This window comes from Acomys russatus, chromosome 9 (assembly GCF_903995435.1).
Source record: "Acomys russatus chromosome 9, mAcoRus1.1, whole genome shotgun sequence".
Taxonomy (NCBI): Eukaryota; Metazoa; Chordata; class Mammalia; order Rodentia; family Muridae; genus Acomys; species Acomys russatus.
This window is the reverse complement of record NC_067145.1, coordinates 21,039,321-21,059,868: the sequence shown is the minus strand read 5'-3', so window position 1 is coordinate 21,059,868 and position 20,548 is coordinate 21,039,321. Positions and strand designations below refer to the sequence as shown.

At 40.0% G+C, this 20,548-nt stretch overlaps 1 protein-coding gene across 1 annotated transcript in view; it reads left to right on the top strand.

Moving 5' to 3' along the window:
• The window catches only part of Fbxl7 (F-box and leucine rich repeat protein 7), a 385,641-nt gene that overhangs the window by 339,855 nt on the left and 25,238 nt on the right, over positions 1–20,548 (top strand). The gene's annotated exons all lie outside the window — the stretch shown is intronic.

Here is a 20,548-nt window from a genome sequence, read left to right as displayed (position 1 = left end):
ATGTTAGGAGGTGGTTTGTAGTGACCTTCCCTGTTTGAGAGTGGATAGTTGATGCCTGATTATAGGTAGGGTGCCCTTGACTGTGGGGATCAGGGAGTATTTCCCTGGACCAGGCAGGTGATTCAGATTCTACTCCTGGAGATTTTTCTCAACACCTTAGGCTCCAGGCTGAGTCATGCAAAGTAGGTTTCTGTTTGGGCCTTTTCACCTTACTGCTGTAATTCAGATCAGCAGTTTTGGGATCTAGAGTAAGGTCAGCACACAAGCTCTCTGGTTGTGTAGGTTGATCCCAGCTGCCTGTCCTTCCTGTTGCTTTGTAGCCAAGACCCCAGGTGGATCAGATCTTCTGGGCTGTAGCTGTCTTTTAGCTCTGCCTCCATACTCTGTAGGAGTGTCCAGCCTTTCCCATGAATTTGAGAGTTCTTGCTGGGTCTGCAGGAGCTGGCCCAGCTAGGATCTGCCTGTTGGAGATTACAGTATCTGTGCCTGGTGGGCCTGAGACAATATGGTTTCAGGCTACTGGCAATATCCAAGGAGGCAGCAATTTCCATGCCCCTGAAGCCAGGACGCTCCCAGATTGCTTTAGATCAGCAATTAGACCCTGCAAGCACGACCCACACCTCCCTGTATCATGGGAGGTCCTGTCGCACCCGCAAGAATGGACCCAGCTAGGTTCTGTTGTTCGGGGAGTGCCAGGTCAGTTCCGGCAGCCCGGGCAGGCGGCTGGCGACAATGGTGATTCAGACAGCTGGCAGGAATCCCTGTATCTTCTCTTTCCACCAGTGAAAGCCAGCATGCTCCCAGATCGCTTTAGGTCAGCAGTTAGGCCCTGCAAGCACGACCCACGGCTCCCTGTATCATGGGAAGTCTTGTCGCGCCCACAAGAGTGGACCCAGCTAGGTTCTGTTGTTTGGGGGTGCCAGGTCAATGCCGGCAGCCCGGGCAGGCAGCTGGCGACAATGGCAATTCAGACAGCTGGTGGGAATCCCCTGTATCTTCTCTTTCCACCAGTGAAAGCCAGGATGCTCCCAGATCACTTTAGGTCAGCAGTTAGACACCAAAAGCAAGACCCATGTCTCCTGATAACGTGGGCGTTCCCACTGGGCTGTGGGAGCAGTCCACGCTGGTTTCTAACTGCCCCTGTTTGCAGGGTCAATCCTTTGGTCTGGCTTCAGATTGGACTCAGGACGATGCAGTCCATGAGCTACATGCCAGCTCTAGCTGTTTTTGGTGAGTCCCGCCACCTGTGTTTCCACTCAGGCTATGCAGGTGACCTCTGCAGTTTGGCGTGGTGTGGATGGAGAGGTTCAATGGTAGTTTCACCCTATTCGCTGAGACTGCTCATGTTGGGGGCTCTGGAAAATCCCCTCCCCAATTGGCGAGTTTGGGTTTTATGTGCCGGCTGCAGTTTGGTTGTGGATTCCGTTTCAGAGTTTGGGGAGTGCATTTAGCACCTCTGGGCTGTTGTTTGTCCCGGGGTTAGACCCACTGGTGGTCTGCGGAGTTTGGGGCCCCACTCACCCACAGTTCTCAAAATCCAGCAATCTGTGGCTCCATTGACATCCCTGGAGTAATCCTCGGAATAGATCAGCTATGGTACATACTGGTCGACGCCATCTTGGAAACCACCATGGATTAATTTTTTAATAAAATAACTTTTACTTTCATGTAATAAAGGAGTCCTTCCTTCAACTGCTTACATTTATTCTTGATAATCTATCCTTCTGTTATTGAAAGAATAAAAATACCATAATATGAGTAAATATTGGTCAATTTTAGCAGCCATAATAAAATGATGATTGAGCTGATGCCAAGAAATTCAGGATCCTAGGTTTCTGCCAAGGTAGCTTTCATTCATAGCTTCATCTCCTGGCTTGCATGTGGGTGCCATCTTTTCCGGAACTGGCATTGCTTAGCCAATCACCGTCTGAGATACAGAGTGTTCCCTTATGGCTCTTTCTATAAGGACACCCCATCCTTATGACCTAACTCAACATTAGTTGTGCCCTGAAAACATGAAGCATAATCTCCAAATGTGGCCTTACTGGATGGAAGTTATGAAATTTCACATATACACACAAAGAAGCTTCAGTATACAGTAGAAAGAAATGCAGTTTATGTACAGTGTAGCTCTAGATATCACCTTCATCGTGGCCTTTCCACAAGCCAGGACCAGAGAATGCTGCTGCTAAAGCTGTGACAATGCCTGGATTTCCAGAGAAGTGAATTGATAATGCTTCAATAAAGAATGTTTTAAAATGAGAAGCTCTAACTGTAGAAGCTTTCTAAAATATAGTCATATAGATATATAAAAAGAATTTAAATATCGTTAGCTTATAATAGGAGGACAATGCCTCCCCCAGACACCAAAACCAATCATATAAAAATCCCAGTGCCATCTCCAGCAGCTTACTTCATTTTCAAGTTGTTGGTTAGTGGGGTAGCATGGCCCCTCCCACAAAACATCTAAGGGTTTTGTCATTGCTCTGTGTTACTTTCTAGAACTTGATACTAAGACCTAATTGATGAAGACATCACACTCTTGGGACATGGCAAAGTCAAGCTGGTACAAATTTGCATGCTTAGTTCCTACTGGCTAGATTTCATGTAGTTGGAAGATTCTATGTATGCTTCTAAGGAGAAAGGTCATCATAGTCTTACCCAGATGTAAACTTTGGGAGCTCCAATAACATCCTGCATGGTAAGACATGTCCACTGTGCAATAATGGCAAGGATGTTATAGGAATAAATAACCACTTTCTGATGGTATTTAAATCTTGTTCCACTAGACAGAACTCATGCCTGGTCCTGTTAACCGTGCACCCCACCCCCAAAGTGCCTGACTAAGTTGTAGACCTTAAAGGCAAACAATGTTATTGTTCATAAGATAGACATAGTAATAAATTGCCTTCTAAGCTCTTATTTTTATACCTATAGATTAGTGCATCTCTCAGCCTCCAATAGATAAGTTTCTTGTTGCAGCAGATGGTGATTAATACAAAAATGGGCCACAGCTGGTCAAAGTGCAGAGAATACGGGACTATGGCATGCTTGACACTAAATACATATGTAAGAGAACTTGTCTGGATGGAATCATGTGGAGAGTAAGAATGTAGAGCCCATGTAATAGAGCAGCATACCCAATGCCCTCCTCTGATCTCCATGAGCATGGAGGCGGGCATGTACACTCACATGCACAAACACATATGTGCATAAAGTCACAAGCACTAGCTGTTCCTATGTTCCAGTTTATGTGTATTGGAGAGATGGTTCAGTGGTTAAGAGCACTTGCTGCTCTTCCGAATGTCCTGGGTTTAATTGTGGCACCCACATGGTGGCTAATAAATGTCTGTAACTCCAGTCCCAGGGGATCTGATGCTCTCCTCTGTCCTTTGAAGTAACCCAACATGTACACAGCACACAGACATATATGCAGGCAAAATACCTCCATGCAGAAAATAAAGTAATACATGCACACACATACATACACATATGATAGTGTTTATCAGCACGTCATTTCTTAGAGTCAGTAAGTAGCAAACTTATCTTTAGCCCTCTGAAGCCATGAGTGTGCCCTAAGACAATGGTAGAGATGTGGGAGGTACACTCATCTGAAGGCTCATCCTGGAATGATGCTGTCTAGCTTCACCTGTGTGGTTGGAGGATGGAGCTCCTCACTAGTTGCTTGCCTGGGATCTTCATTTCCTTATGAGTTTCTGGCCAGAGGCCTCCTTTGGTTTCTTGCTCTGTGGCCACCTCTATGGCATAGCACCCAGCATGATATCTTACTTCACCAAGTGACAGAATGAAAAAGAGAAAAACAGAAGCAAGGGGAAAAGACGGCACAGCTCTTTATTAAATAACCTCGAGATCAGATCCTTGCCATCCTTTCGAAATTTCAGTTTTCAGGATGTCGCTCAATCCACTTTATACTCAAGGGATGTTGTCATACAGATCAGTAAATACCAGGAAGGAATCACAAATGATGACTGGTTTTTCACTCCAATAACCATAATTGGGAGGCAAAATGGAAACCGAGTTAATGTTCAAGTTGCAAGCCTCAGATTCCCCAAAATGACATTAATATTATATAGACACATACCTATATACGTATCTATATAACATTGCTGTTCTGATACCCGGCTGCACTTCTATGCTTTTATATATATGTGTGTACTTTATATATTCACATATATAATACATATATGTATGTATATGTATGCATGTGTATATAATATACGCAAATATATTTATTAAATATATAAATATATGTATTTAAATAAATATATTTATATGTATAAAACATATCACACAGGACAAGTTAAAATTTCTAGAATCAGCATATTTTTCAAAATGGCATTTTTCTCATTTGATATTTGTGTGAGAGTAAATTAGCAAAGAAGGACAATAAGGAAGAAGGATATCAGCTTGAACTGCTGGAATATTCTGTTTTAAATATAGCCTGTATATATTGTATACTAGTTTCAGTTTCTATAATTATGCTAAAATAATTCCAATCCATAACTGTACACATGTGTATCTGTGTGTGTGTGAGTGTGTGTGTGTGTGTCTATGTGTGTGGCCATGTGTATTTTTACAGTGAAAGCACACTGGATCTATGTCCCAGTGGGTGGCCTTATATATTTACCTTGCTTCTTTCTCACTATGGCTATAAAACAGGACACAGGGACTTTTAAAGCTGGAGTGGCCTAAGATAGTCCTGTCTCCAAAAAGGCATTTCCTTTCTCACAAGTACATTATTTCCTTTTGTATAAGCAGTAACTCCAGTACATGTTTGGTACATCTTCAAAGTTATATTTTATCTTCAATTAGGGACTAATTTTAGTGATCCCTACTTTGCCCCTTCATTATTCTGGTTTATAGATGACCATCCTGCCAACAGGAGCTTTTCACCCCATAAACGAAGGGTATTCCACTTTGTTTAATTAGCATGGCTACAGACAGTGGATATAGAGCCAAGGGGAAAATCTTTTTCTAATAAAATCTGACAAAACCTTGGGAATTGCATATGTGTATGCCTGTGTGTGTGCCTAACCTCGAGAGCACATATTTTCTATGAGTAGCAGCTCACAAAGCAACATTGCTGATCCCACAACTACAGGGTCCTAAAGGATGATTTAAAGTGCTGTAAAGACATCTTTACATTCAGCAAGTTCATTGTGACTCAGATGCAATTAAATGGCCAAACATTGCTTTGCTTTGCTTTGCTTTGGGCTGTAAGAGGAAAGAGAAAAAGCTTTACCAATTCAAGAGACAGATAAATTGCCCTTTCTAAACAAAGGCTCATTGCACTTTTAAACGTGGGGCTCCCATAATTAAAAAGATAGTTTATATAATGGGGATGAACCATATAAACAATGCAGCCTAGACCAGGCTATGGTTTTGTCCAATGAAAGGACTGGACTTGACAAGACCACCAATTGTTCTGTTGTGTTTTGGAAGCTTGATCCAAGTTTACATTTCCAGCCAATGTTTCACTCCCATGTTTATGATAGCACAAAAGAGCTCTGGGAACTTCTCTAGGGAGAGCCATGGCTATGCGGACTGTCAGTAAGAAGGAGTGTGAGACTGGAGAGGGAACATGAAGAAGAGATGATCCCTCATGGGTTAATGTCTAAACCCCAAGTTGGATTCTGCCACATATCAAAAGTGAACATATTTCCAGTGTTTGCACATAAGTAGGAATTGCCAAATGGATATTTAAGTCTGGAAAGTACCAGAACATGAACCATTTGCACAGCTGTCATTAGACATGGCTCCACACCATCTCAATGTGTCTCGTAAGCATAAATATTGACAGTGCACATTTCCAGGCCTTCTTAAAGGATGTCCCTCAAGATAGCAAGTCAATAGGTAACTTGGTAAACACACTTCTTCCAGTACGCACTCCACCACCCATGATGCTTGTCTGTCTTTAGTCTTTGAGTAGTCACAGATGGATAGCTTTTATGGGGAATCTAGCAAGTATTCCATGTGGGTATTTTGGTTAATTCAAAAACGTCTGTTTTGTGTGTGTGCCCTTCAAATCAATCTATACATATTTCTGTTGCCAACAGAAAAGAGGAAATTTTGATGTTTTAAAATGTATGTCCCCTGGAGGGGGAGACCTGGTGGCACTCAGAGGAAGGACAGCAGGTTACCAAGAAGAGACTTGATACCCTATGAGAATATACAGGGGGAGGTAATCCCCTCAGGAACAGTCATAGGGGAGGGGAATAATGGGAAAATAGGGGGGAGGGAGGAATGGGAGGATACAAGGGATGGGATAAACATTGAGATGTAACAAGAATAAATTAATAAAAAATAAAAATAAAAAAATAAAATGTATATGTGTATGAAATTCTCAATCAATTACAAAAATATACATTTTAAAATTGTCACCTTCCTCTAGGATCCTTTTCTCCTCCATTGCTGCCTTGCACACTCTCACTCGCAGTCTGTTCTTCTGAACATCCAGATCCTAGACTAGGCTGAGCCTTCCAGATGTGACATCTCAATCGTGTCATAAACTCTGGGGTTCCTTGTGAGTTTTTCTCCTCACCTCTTCCTCAGCTGAGACATCTGAGTTGTCAAGTGAGGCTGGAGGCCAATGGTTCTCAACCTTTCTAATGCTGTGACCCTTTAATTAGTTCCTCATGTCATGGTGATACCCCACCATAAAATCATTCTCACTGCTACTCATAACTGTATTTTTGATACTGTTATGAACTGTAATATAAATATCTCTGTTTTCTGGTGGTCTTAAGCAACCCCTGTGGAAGAGCCGTTAGACCCCCAGAGGGGTCACGACCCACAGGCTGAGAAGCACTGCTGTAGGGTGTCCCTAAAGTGTTTCCCAGAAAGAAAACGTGATTTATTTTACTTTATTCATCCCTTAGGAAAGTTTTAGTGGTATTATTTATAAATTATCCAATTCTGCTGAACGAGGTGCTTTGTTCTTCCACAAGCCAGTTCACTTTATACCCCTTTATTTAATCTTTGTCCAGAATGTTAGTCAGCTTTCTCCTTGCTGTGACCAAGTACTTGAAAGCAACCTAAGAGAATAACAGCTGTTTGAGATGGAGCTTCTGAAGGTTCCATTCATGGTTATCTGTGGCCTTGTGCAAGAAGGAATGCCTGTTCTTAGCTGGGTTAGCTCATGACCTCCTGTTTCTCTTGTGCCCTAGCCTGTGAGATGTTGCCACTTACATTGGAGTGAACCTTCGCCCATTACTGAATCTTTTCTGAAAATAAGGTCTTAGGGATACACTTACAGTTACTTTACTAATCTACTCCAACCCTTCTAACAAAACTGAAAATAAGAGTTAATTATCACGACCATATGGAAAAATATGCACACATACATATATAAATATATATATGACCCATACATACACACACATATTACATATAATATAAATATATATTACATGGTATATATGTAGTGTTATGATAGATAGATAGATAGATAGATAGATAGATAGATAGGGCTTGGAAAAAATATCTGGTAAGGAAATCAAGTTCAAGGCGAACAACCTGCACCATCTTTGAAGCACCCCCTCTGCCTCCCAAGGCTAAGTTTTCCTCTCCTTTATGGACAATGGTAATATTGGTTTTCTCTTCCTGAGCTTGTGGTGCAATTTAGTTAGTACTGAATCCGGTGTATAGATTCTTTCTTCATGGCTTTGGGAGTATTTAAATTTTAGTTTCACCACATTACTGATAGTTAATGTTAGTCCAACTGAACACACACACACACACACACACACACACACACACACACACACACACACACACACACACACCACACAGTGAAAGAGAAAGCACTAATAGGGCCGAGGATGTAACTCAGTGATAAAGGACTTGCTTACCACACAGTCCCTCCAATTCAAGGGGATCTTGGAAGCTGAGTTTGTTCTTTATTGGTACCCTTCCCCCAAGAAGCCTTACCTAGAACTAAGATAAGGTTTCTTTTACCATGGTGCTGGCATGAGATTTCAGAATGTCTTCCTCATCTAAAAAGCATAAGGTCCCATTTCTTAGACAAACACTGAGCCACAGAGAGATATGAGCTAAAGTGGAGGGCTACAGAATCTCTAAATCTTAAAATTAATACAGAAGAAGCCACTAGTCCCTAGATTCATCTGAGACCCTCAGGAAAGGCATTCCGGGATGCCCAGGTCTCAAGAACCAGCTCTGTTCCATGTAAGAATTCCCAGGACATGTGAAAAAGTCTCTAGTGCCTGTGTACTTTATATTATCAACCTAATGTGCCTCACGGGTAGAATACAGGCATCGGTGTTGCTTTAAACCTTCCTGTTAATTTCAGCATACAGCTGAGCCTAGGGATGGTGTCTTTGTAAGTGTCCTAAGGTACACAGCACAGCGCTTTGTAAATTTCTGTGTCCAGGGTCCATTGATTCTTGCCTTCCACAAGTACGATTATTTAGCAGCTATTCCCAGCTGAAGAACAGCATAAGACATAACATCAATCAACAGCTAACCAACCCCAAACTGAACGAACGAGGTGCCATAACCCAGACTTCCCTAGGAAGTGGTGTGGGAGACAGGCAGACAGTCTATACTATGAAGTAGATTTCTCTTAGAGCTGACTTTTAAAATGAGCAAAGCATTCTTGGGAATATCAAGTTTCATTCTGCCTTTTCAGTAAAGAGAAAAACATTGGCTGACCTTACCTTTGCTGTTCTCCAAACAGAAAATGGGAACCTATAAGCCAGCCCCAAAAGTATGCTGGCTTATCAATCCTGCCTTTGATTCTGGACTCTTTACATGGTATAAACAGATTATAACTGAGGAAAACAGTTCACCAACTAGCTCATGGTAATAAATTTACAAATAATATTTTAAGGTAAAATTGTTCAAATAATGATATATTTTAAATGTAATTGGCAAACCTTGAAAATTAAAACTATGTAATGCATGTTAACATCTATCATATGGGCAGAGAAAATTCCAGCTTCATTATAGTTGTCCAGTGTGTTACTATTAATATTTTCTTTGCTTAATTTGACTTTTAATAATAGTGCTGACATTGGTATTATTATTTGCATAACCAAAGTAAGAAATAATGATTTAATTTTTTTTAAAGATTTTCAATGAAGTTGCATAGACCTTCAGTTTCTAAGTCTACCATATTCATGTGACTATGTCAGAAAAAGAGAATCCTCCAGTACTACTTCTGTTTCTTTCCCTGTTGCTGTAAGAAAATACTATTATGGTTGTGAGCCTAGCCTTTAACGGCTGAGCCATCTCTCCAGCCCAATTGAGATGTAATATGAATAAATTAATAAAATTAAAAAAAAAAGAAAATACTATTATGAAAGAAATTCAATAAAGAGGTTATTTTAGCACACAGTTTAAGAACATTGCCCACCAACTCAAGGTGGCAAGAGTTTGAAGCTGCTGATACATGGTTCACTCACAAGTAGAAAGCAAAGAATGATGAATGTTTGTGCTCAGCTAGTGTTTGCACCTTGCATACGAGCAAAGCCCAGGACTAATCAGAACTCAACAGAAGCCAACAATTTGATATCCTGTCAATTTCATTTCCATTTCTGTGCATGTTAAGGCACAAACCTTTCCATTTAAAGTTATGGAAGCTAAAGAAGTCCCCTGTGAAATTTTTGTCTTTCAGATTATAACTAACATTTGCTAAGCACATATTTTATTGAACCAAGATACTGGAAAGATGAGAAAAACAAAGATGAAGGGAGTTAGTAGCAGAAAGGATGAATGTGGCTGCTATGTGGAAAGCGTATCTTGGGGGAGCTAGAAGCAAGCTGGATGGCTCCAGTGGCCCAGAGATGATAGCAAAATTCAGGTTTGAGGTTAGAATGCTTTTAAAAGTGAGCCTAAGAATTATGAAAGTCGTTGAAGAAACCAAGCCCACTGTTCTCTGGGCTTGTAACTGTATCACACCTAAAATTCTATCATGGTGTTTTTATTTGGTTCAGACATTTGATAAACAACTATAAACAAGGAAGGTGAAGATACTATGTGACGAATTTTCATTCACAATTTAACATGAAATCATCTCCCATTTTGTTTTTGTAATGATATTTCAAGCTGATACTGTTTTCTTCATTTTACAGATTCATAAATCAAGGCTTAGGGACTTTAGAGTGATGCGTGAAAGGTCAGTCAGTTGGGGGCAGATCAAATCTGTGAGGTTGCACTAACCACAGTGACCCCAGTAGGGAGAGGCATTGCTTATTTTGTAACATCTGATGATGTCTCTTCCAGCTGCTCTTTCTAAAGGTGGTAGGAAATTATTTTTTTAAAGAAATAATCGAAGTTAATTTGTATCCATTTCAATAGCGAGAAATGAGCATCGTGCTTTAATGTGTTCCAAATCAGTACTGAGTTCAGAAGCACAAAATGAGCACTGTGGGACCTACAAACTCACCACCTCAGCAATTCACTTTAATAGAAGAAGCAGCATAAATCAGAAAGACGTCTGTAGTGAGTTAAGTACCTATTCAATCTGAGTGAACCTATTGTATGACCCAATTATAATGGTTTCCAGTTTAATTCTGAATGAGCTATTGTCTACAGGACCCAATTGAAATGTAATGATATAGAGCTTTCTTTGTATATTTCTAATTCAACATGAAGCCAAACACCGGTCAGCTTGTTTAGATGGATGAGAATCAAATATATCATAGCACAATTATGCTTGAGTGTATAGCAGTATAGAATGAATTGAGCTGTGTCTCTTTGTCATGCCTTGGATTAAGGAGCAAGGAGGCAAAATTGGGCTCGACTAAAACACCCAAACAAGAGCTGCATGAAACCATGATCATATTCTCAACCTAGCAATAATCTGTTCCATCAGATAAAGCTGCCAGCATATAAGAAAAGCAACATAGACGGGACCCATATGATAACAGTTACAGTAGCAGATGTGTTGAAAGAACTTGGGGAATTTTTGGTTGGTTGTTGTCTCACAGAGATACCTCAAGGAGAATCTTCAAATAACAACACCTTTCATCTAGGACATGTTGAAATACAAGACTTGTTTGTCCAGCTGTTAATGGGGGACGTCAGACAGTAAGCATGAGTCTCGGAAGGCACGAAGGCCATGCGGGCCGAGCGAGGCTGCTGAGTGATAGTGAAGGAACATTCCTCACACATACAAATGTATTTTCTACAGTGCTCATTGGTTACGACGTAGGTAAAGTCTCTGCTGAAGTCCGTAGGGATTAACTCTATGATTAATTTCAAGGCAAAGATTCTGCCACATGCCCAGTGGACATGTAAAGAGTGTGTCATATCTTAAAGTACTCCTGAGTAGAGACTTTGCTGTGATTAGCACTTATGAAAAGTAGGTTCGAGAAGGAAATATGAACTCCATTGAGTGACTACACACCAGTTATATACTGGTGCCACCAGGCTAAGGTGGTCTTTCTTTCTTTCTTTCTTTCTTTCTTTCTTTCTTTCTTTCTTTCTTTCTCTCTCTCTCTCTCTCTTTTTTTAAGCTAAAAATTCACATTTAAATTTGGGGATAATTTTTAACATCTTATCTGATCAGAAAATCTATTGCGTCTATACCGTTTTAGGCACATATTGACTTAAAAAGTAAATTGCTCATATGACTCATTTCTGCAAGTTCTTAATTGAATGAATGTGTAGTTTACTAAAGTAATTATTATGAAAGCATAATCAAAAGTCAAATGTTAGATTTTTACCACTTGGAAATAGTACTAATGCTGTATCATATTCCTATTTACAGCTAAGGAGTAAAAGATTATGACAAATATAGATTATGATAAAAATAATAATCACTACAATTTACTAAACTTTACCGGTCATCACCACACTGTGAGGAGGTGTTTCTTAAGGACTTTGGTTAGTAGATTTGCTAGGATGAATATTAATTTTTAAAAACTTGATGCACTCTGCTTCACAAGATAAGATAAAATAAGCCTTTCAAAGCAGTCCAAAAGTAAATCATAAGGTTTCAGAGACAATGAGATATTTCTTTTTATAAAATAAATTATCAGTTTTAAAGTGAAAATGTTTCTGAAACAGTTCAAAGCTATCAACATACCACGGTCAGTTTGTCCTATGTGTCCTGTTTATTGATCTAACATTCTACCTACACATGATTAAAAAGATGCCCATTGGAATGCTAAAGTGATCAAAGAGATTACATATAATGATCCTTATAATTGTAATAATCTACGTTGTAATGCTTTACTAGGCATACATTATTTATATAATTGGCCTCCCATAAGTAATTTTAAATTTTTTACATCTAATTAGTTGTAATGGCTAGGAAAACAAATATCATGCATAGCCTAAAACATACGGGAGAAGGTATAACTGAAACTCTGCAGGGAACCTTAGTCATAATTAAGAATCCCCTAAATTATCCTAGAAATGATGTGAAATTAAAACACAGCGAAGAAAGAGCTTGCTGTAGGCTGGAGCCACTGTGTGTAGTGAGTGCTTTGTTTGAAAACATTACAACTTGAACATATCTGAACCTTTCAATCTCTCTGCCAAGAGAGAACTTCTTAAACCCTTCCACTCGTTACTGCCCTACAAGTTCTTGAGTGACACTGAGTGTACAGATACAAAGAATCAAATATTTTTTTGGAAAAATCATTAGGTACTAAATAATTCTTTGATATACATACAAGCTTGCCTACTAGTAAAACCTGAAAGCAAATTTGCACACTAATGAGACAGATGTATCTGTTTCTTATATAGACAGTACCAAATCCTGGCTGAAGTGGTACCATGGGACACAGAGCAATTTTCAGAGTTGATTGACATTTTAATTTTATAATAATGATAGGAATGCTGCTTCACATAAATATATAATAATCAACAGCTCAAATACCTTTGAGCTATTTCTGAAACTGTTGGGAATTGTGGCCTAAAATCATTTAATAATTATTTTTAGTGCAACTCAACTATTTTTTATGTCGAACATTCTAACCAACGGCTTACTAGTTTGATACATGATAAAGAATGAGGGAAGGGCAAAATTAAAAGGTTTTGCTTTCTATAATTAAGCAATGATATTTCTATAAGAGCAGAAAACTTTATGTACAGTAAAAGCACTGTCTTCATTGTACAAAGTGGTGTCAAATCCAAGCTGAGGTATTTAAGGAGCATACATTTGTTCTGAGTGGCATGGTCGCTCATGAGGCACTGACTGTGTGTTGTGTGTTGAGAAGTAAGGCTGCAGTGACGTTGAGTGACAGAAAACAGGCAAGGCTTCCCGAACCACCTTGAAAACATCACATGGTAGATTTTTGGTGAGGTTTTGGCTGTTGTGCGCCATTAGCCCATTTGCACGGCCTGTGCATTCTCTTGTAGCCCGTGTAAAGCTGCCACCTACAGTTCAAGGATCTGTGGAATTGTCATCCAGGTATGACGTAAGGCTGTTTTTCCCTGTTTGTTTTCTGAGACGGGGTTTTGTGCTATACTCAAGGATCAGCGTCAAACTGGCAATCCCCCTGCCTCTGTTTGCTGAGCACTAAGCCACCGGCTGCCGCTACCATGAGCAGCATTTTTCATATTTTCAAACCAATATTCAGTTATAAAGTTTTGACTTGAGACCCAGACAGAGTCAGCTGAATAGTGGCACCTCCACAATGGCTTTAACTGTTTTTGTCAGGAAGGGTACATAATGTAAGGCAGAAGGTCACATAATATTGAAGTCATGGCTCTGAAACCTAACCCTCACTCACTTCTTAAGCCTCCTTCAAGTGGAAAAGCCATGGAGCACTACCTGTCACAGTGCCTACCTTAGTTTGGAAGGGGGAACACTTCCTGTGAGGATGACAATGTTTCAGCCAATCTTCACACGGTGGCTCTAGAGGACCAAGCATGGCGTGCCTCACAGTTCTCCTCCTGCCGTGCCCATACCGCAGGCAGAAGGGAACAGCTTTGGTTCCTTCTTTCTCTTTCCTTTGAAGCACACTACCACGTAGCTCATTGGAGTCACATCTAAAGCTACTACCCACCAATTCTATCCACTAATCACTCAACCTGAAAGTGAAGATTAATAATTGTATAGCCAAACCTCAAGAAGAGTGTGAGGAAGGGTACTGTTTCTAATGCTTGTTTATGAGTAATAATAAGACAAGTATACATTTTCCTGAATTGACACTAGTTTGAAGGGGGCCACTAAATGTAATGGCTAATTGTCTGAGCTGTGTGCTTATTCAGCTTCATGCCATAGGAGACAAAATGAAAAACTTTTAAAAGTTGCATTTATTTGTTTGCATCTGTCTGTGCCTGTGTCTGTCTGTCTGTCCGTATGCATGTGCCACAGTTTATGTGGAAGTAGATAACAGCTTGAGTACAGCAAGCATCTTTTCCTGCAGAACCATCTCACCAGTCCTAAAATCTTATTTCTTTTCTGTCTTTCCTTTTTCTTTTTCTTTCTTTCTTTTTTTTTTTTTTTTTTTTTTTTTTTTTTTTTTTTTTTTTTTTTTTTTTTTTTTTAGACAGGGATTCTCTGTAGGCCTAGCTGTCCTAGACTTGCTTTGTAGACCAGGCTGGCCTTGAACTCATAGCAATCTTCCTGCCTCTGCCTCTCCAAGTGCTGGGATTAAAGGCCTGCACTACCAGCTAAATCTATATCTTTTATACTGTTTCTTTATTCTTACTGCATGTATTTGCCTCTGAGGTATGTGTTGCTTTTATAGATGCTGGAAAATAGTTTTAGGTAACATAATCAGAGCATGCATTGTCATGCAGTTTAAAGTCTACTACCTAGGGTGCCAAGTGCATGTTTTGATTAAAATACAAAGTGCTAGGATGACTTAAATGAAGCACATATCTATGTTGAAAGAATCATGGAAAAGTTAAAGAGAACATGGCATTTGAGTCAGACATAAAAAGCTTTCACAACAACATGAATTCTCAAAAAAAAAAAAAAAAGAGAGGCACTGAAATATAAGAGAGGAGTTTGTCTGTAGCATCATAGGAGTTGGAGAGCTGATATCAGCCCCAGGTTGTCCTGCACAGTTAGGCCACTGAAAAAAAGGTTGAAAATTTGCACCAAATCCTTGCCAACCTAATGTATATAAAGAAGAAATTTATCTAAAACTTGTAAGCAACAGACATTTATTCAGATGTTCAGAAAAGAGGGTAAATGGAGGAGCAGATGGACGGCAAGTGTGTTTTGGAAAGACTGACCCAAACAGAGTGGATTAGGGTTGGAAGTCAGAGCAACGGATGGAAAACTCACTAATATTCCATCACAGCCCGTCAGTATCTGTCTATCATAGTGAGAACAGAACCCAGGGCCTTGAGCATGCTAGGCAAGCACTTTACTGCTGAGCTACCAACCTCAGACCATTACCTTTCCTGTTATGACTGTGTACTTCTACAGACAGTAACAAGACACATTGCAAAGTCAGCATGGAAACACAATACACTTGGCATGACTATGCAAACATAAAGTGAAAATATGATGGTCTCACCACAATTTTCTCTTCATACACACCTTTATTCATGTGAACTGAATAACTCTTCAATCACATTAACTCAGCACCAGCTAGAAATTTCATGAGCTAGAACATTATTCAGGTTGGTTGCAGTTAGCTGCTCATGTATGCACGTTATTGAAGGAGCAAGAATGACTCTGCTTGTTTCTTCCCTAAAGCATGAAATATTCTGTTGATTTAGGAGAAAAATATGAGTTTGACAGTGATAACTAGTGGAAGTGAAATGCCAGCCAGAAACTTGATTGATTGAGATTGCCATTATGCATGCATGCACACATACATACATACATACATACATACATACACACACACATATATACATACATACATACACACAGAAAAGAAATGAAGTTTGACATGAGCATTCATTCTTAAAGACATTCATGCATTGATTCCAACAAAGCAGTTTTTAGGCATAGCCATATGAAAATTATCCTTATGGTACAATTTACACTATAGCCTCAAACCAAGAATGTGTATCAGACGATACAACTCTGTATCAGAAATAGCTTCCATAGGCAGGTGGATAAAACTAAATGTGATTGTAGCACTTTAATCTGTGAAAAGCTATAGCTCAGAGCTGGAATCTGCACCTTTCCAGGCCACGTGCATTTTCGGTGCCCTTTCTCAGTTTATTTCCTTCCCCCTTAAGCTAGAAAGTGACATTGTTGCACCTGCTTATTTTCTGCAAGGTATTTAGACTTTGCCCAGCAGTATTTATCTCCTACAGCGATGTTTTTCTTTCCTTTTTAAAAAGAAGACTGATGTGTGTGCACATCTATACAGAACTAAGAATGTGTCATGTATGCACATAAGTATACACAAAATAAAAGGAATTTTATACTATATTTCTATATGGAATTTTCTACAGTGGGTGAGCTGGGATCCCGGGTGGATACTAAGCTCCCGTGCAGTGTGCATCTTTACATTTAACCCACACAGGTGTCCCTGGACACTTTCAATCATGTTTATACAGCTTACAGTACCTAATAAAGTGCAAATTCTATGTAAGGAGTTGTTACTCTGATTAGTCAGAGAATAATGGCAAGAAAATATATGTACATATTCAATACATTTTTTCCTTGATAACCTCAATCATCAGGGCTTTTGAATAAACTCCTGAGTAGAGAGAGCTGACATCATATAATATATCTGCATACATATTGTTGGGGGGATGTCTGAGGTATTTTGATGCTAATTACTGCTTGCTGTCTAACCCACCTTTTGCTTAATAAAAAGCCATCCCACCTGGACAGGACAGGAGATAGGTGGGGTAGGAGAGAGAGGGGAATTCTGGGAAGAAGAAAAGACGGCCAGGAGGAGGAAGGAGAGAGACCTGAAGGGAAGAGGGGAAGGCCGCCATGGGTTAGCTGGAGGAAAAGCACATGGCCTGTGGCAGGGATGGAGAATCCAGCCCAGATGAAGAACATGAGCAAGTATTTGGGATTATGGATGGGAGGTAGCTTGAAAGAAGTTATTGGAGGCACATGGCAAGGGATTGAGACAGGGATCCCATGCCTGCCACACTATTGGAGGTAGTTTAGAGGATTGATATCTGCCCTGCCCCAGGTTAACTAAGGCTATTTTAAAATATAACAAGTGTCTGTGTCTTAATTGATAGCTAGCTGGGCCTATAGGTAATACAGATAATTTTAAAACCAATACATATGCTATTGATCGCCATATTAGTCTTGACTCTTCAGTTTTTTTCTGAGACATTTTTCTATTTCATGGGTCCTACTGACTGAATTATGGCACATGAGATCATTGGCATGGAGGCGGGGTTGCCACCGAAATAGAGTAAAGACCTTTTCATAGGCTTTACTTCTGGTCTGACTACTTGAGAAAAATCCATTCAAGGAGCATTAAAATAACAACCTCCCCCACCAAAAAAAAAAAAAATCAGCATTATTGTTTCTCCCACGGGTCTTAAGAAGTAGAGAGCAACTACACTTAAGAAACCCAGAAGACTAAGGCCAGGCAGCCAAGCTCAGTCAGGAGGTTTTTAGAGACCTGATCAAAGTTGAACAGCAAAAACCCACAAGAGCAATAATTCGTGCAGAGGAAACTGATCAGAGTTGGGGAGAGTCTTCCTGCAAATAGAAACGAGGAGGCAAGACACTCCTAAGAGGCTCAGTGTAAGACCACTAACAGTAATGGTCAAAGACAACTAATTTTTAATGCTGAATCAGAGATACATGCTTAAGAGTGTTTCTTTAGAACCATTCTGAAAATGACTCTGGGTTCCAAGTAGTGAGTCTCAGTACCAAGACCAATTGCAGCTTGGAGTCCTGTCTGGGAAGCGCAGGAGGCAAGTGCACTATGTCCTTTCTCACATTCCCAGGTTCTTGGCCTGATCCGCTTCAGTTCTTGAGTTTTCTCAAAATACAGAGATCGATACTACTTGGGACAACCTCACAGAAGAATGGTTTATTGGTGCTATGGAATCAATGCATGTCATTGCCCTCTAGTCCTTCTCTGGATCTTGGGGTGGCCTCCCTTGAACCTGAAAGTTCTGAAGGGTGTCTCCGCAGACAATGACCTTCAACAGAGAAAGGGAAGGGAAGTCAGCCCATCCATCCCCCTCCTGAGTACCTCATGTGTTTCTCTCCCACGCACTTCATCTCCACCACCTGTACCCAATCTGTCCCCAGTATACTGAAAGAAAGAAAAGCATCGCTATTCCCTGGTAACCAGCATCTGTAGATGTTACTCCTACTGCTGTCAAACAAGCTGGGCAGGGTGACAAGTAGAGACATTAAAAGAGAATTACTTTGTTTGGACGAGAAATGACTTTTAGCTTTCTGACTTAAGTATTTTCCATTCCCAAGAAATTTGTCACTGTAGATTTCTTATAAAAACAATATATTTAAAAAAAAAAACACCCTGGAAAAAAACTCTAGCATCCTCAGAGGGGATACTGAAATACACCATGCATATTTCCAATGTAAGAAATGAAAGAATAACACTGAAGACTCAGGTAGTATTGATTGACTGAAATAGAAAAGATTTGATTTGAGGATAAAGAAAACTTACTGTAATGGTGATATTTATAGGCACAGGCACCTGTTGGCCTGGTTTATAGATCTCTAATTTTCTGAAAGTCAATTTTACTTCATATTCTGAAGATACTTTTGATGAATACCTTGTGACAACTATCTAACTAGAAACAGCAATCTTTAGAGAGAGAAAACACTTTGGATTCTTACCAAAATACAAACTCTTTAGAAAAGTACAGGCTAGAAACCTATTTGCTTTCCAGGACGCATATAGAGAATTCGGCTTTGTTTTTACATTTCTTTTTGATTTAGTTTTTTGAGATTATAATTACAGCAATTCCTCCTTCTTTTACTTCCTCCAAATCTCCCCCATGTACCCTTTCTCTCTTTTGCATCCATGGCCTCTTTAATTGTTGCTGTTGTTGTTTTGTGTATGTGTGTGCGTGTATTCCACACATGTAATTGGATATAATATATGCTCCGAAATGCACAAATACATGCTGTTCAATCTGTACGTTACTTTATGTGCATTGTTTTCGGAGCTGACGAGTTAATTTTGGATAAACCACTTGCTGAGTTCTTCTTTAGAAAAGACTATTTGTCCCACTCTCACCTTTCCTTGGCTGCCTGTCATTCTTTTCTAGACTTGAGCTTTTTTGTGAGCTTCCCTGATCCATGTTAGTGTGTTTGGTGTCATCCATGTGCACGTAATGCTTAGGCAGGCATGTTAGTGAGACTTCATAGGTGTAGCATCTGGCATTTCTAGAGGACACAATCTCCCAGTGAACCATATTTTTCCAGCCCTTATATTCTCTCTCTTCTTCTTGCTCAGTGATCCCTGAGCCTTAGATTCAGGAGCTATGTTGAGGATGGATGAGTTGGGTCTGGGCTTGACAACTCAGCATTCTTGTTAATTGTGGTTGTCTGTAATGGTCTCCATCTGCTGCAAAAAGAAGTCTTTTTGGTGAGGGATGAATACTGCCCTTATTTGTGGGTATAAGGACAAATAGTTAGAATATAGAGTTAGGGATTATCCTGGTTTATTAAAGTGGTGGTTGTATGCTCTCCTCCAAGATCCATGATTTCAGTAGTGGTCCGCATGCCTTGATGTAACTGGAATCTCTCCCGTTGGACCTAAAGCCTAATCTACAAGAGGGAGATGATAGGAGGTCCCCTCACCTATCCCAATCTCCTGGTAAATGAAGACTTTCAGGGGGACATCCCTGTTGGGCTAGTGTCCAATTATAAATGAGTATATACCATGTGATTATTTCTGAGTCTGGCTTCACTCACTCGTTATGATCATTTCTAGTCCTATCCATTTGCCCACAAATTTCAGGATTTTCTTGTTTTCAATAGTTGAGTAGTATTCCATATTGTAAATGTACCACAATTTCTTTATCCATTCTTCAACTGAAGGACATTTAGGTTGTCTCCAGGTTCTGGCTATTATGAATAAGGTTCCTGTGAACATGTTTGAGCATATACCCTAGGCAAAAGAAGTATGGGAGAATAGGGAAATAGAGGAATCCAGAGGGTCCTAGAAACCTACGAGAACATCATGATGGTCGGATGTGGACTCAGGGGGATCTGCTTAAGCTACTGCACCAACCAAAGACAACACATGAAGTAAATATTGAACCCCTACTCAGCTCTAGCCAAGGGCATTATCCACAGTCATGTGGAGAGTGGGGACTGACTCTGACATGAACTCTGGTGCCACATATTTGACCACTTCCCCTTGGTGGGGAGGCCTGGTGGCACTCAGAGAAAGGATAAGCAGCCTACTCGGATGAGACTTGATGGGCTGTGACCATATGGTGCGGGAGGAGGTCCCCTTCTGTCACAGGCCTGGGGGAATGGGAACAGTGTGAAAGAGAGGGGCAGGGAGGAATGGGAAGAGACAAGCAAGGGGATAAAAACTGAGATGTAATATCAATAAATTAATAAAAAAAAAGAGGGAGATGATGCCTTGTACTGAAGACCTAGACAACTACCTACTGCTGGACAATTAAGAAAATAAAAAATAAAAGAAGATTTTTAGTGACTGCTCTAGGA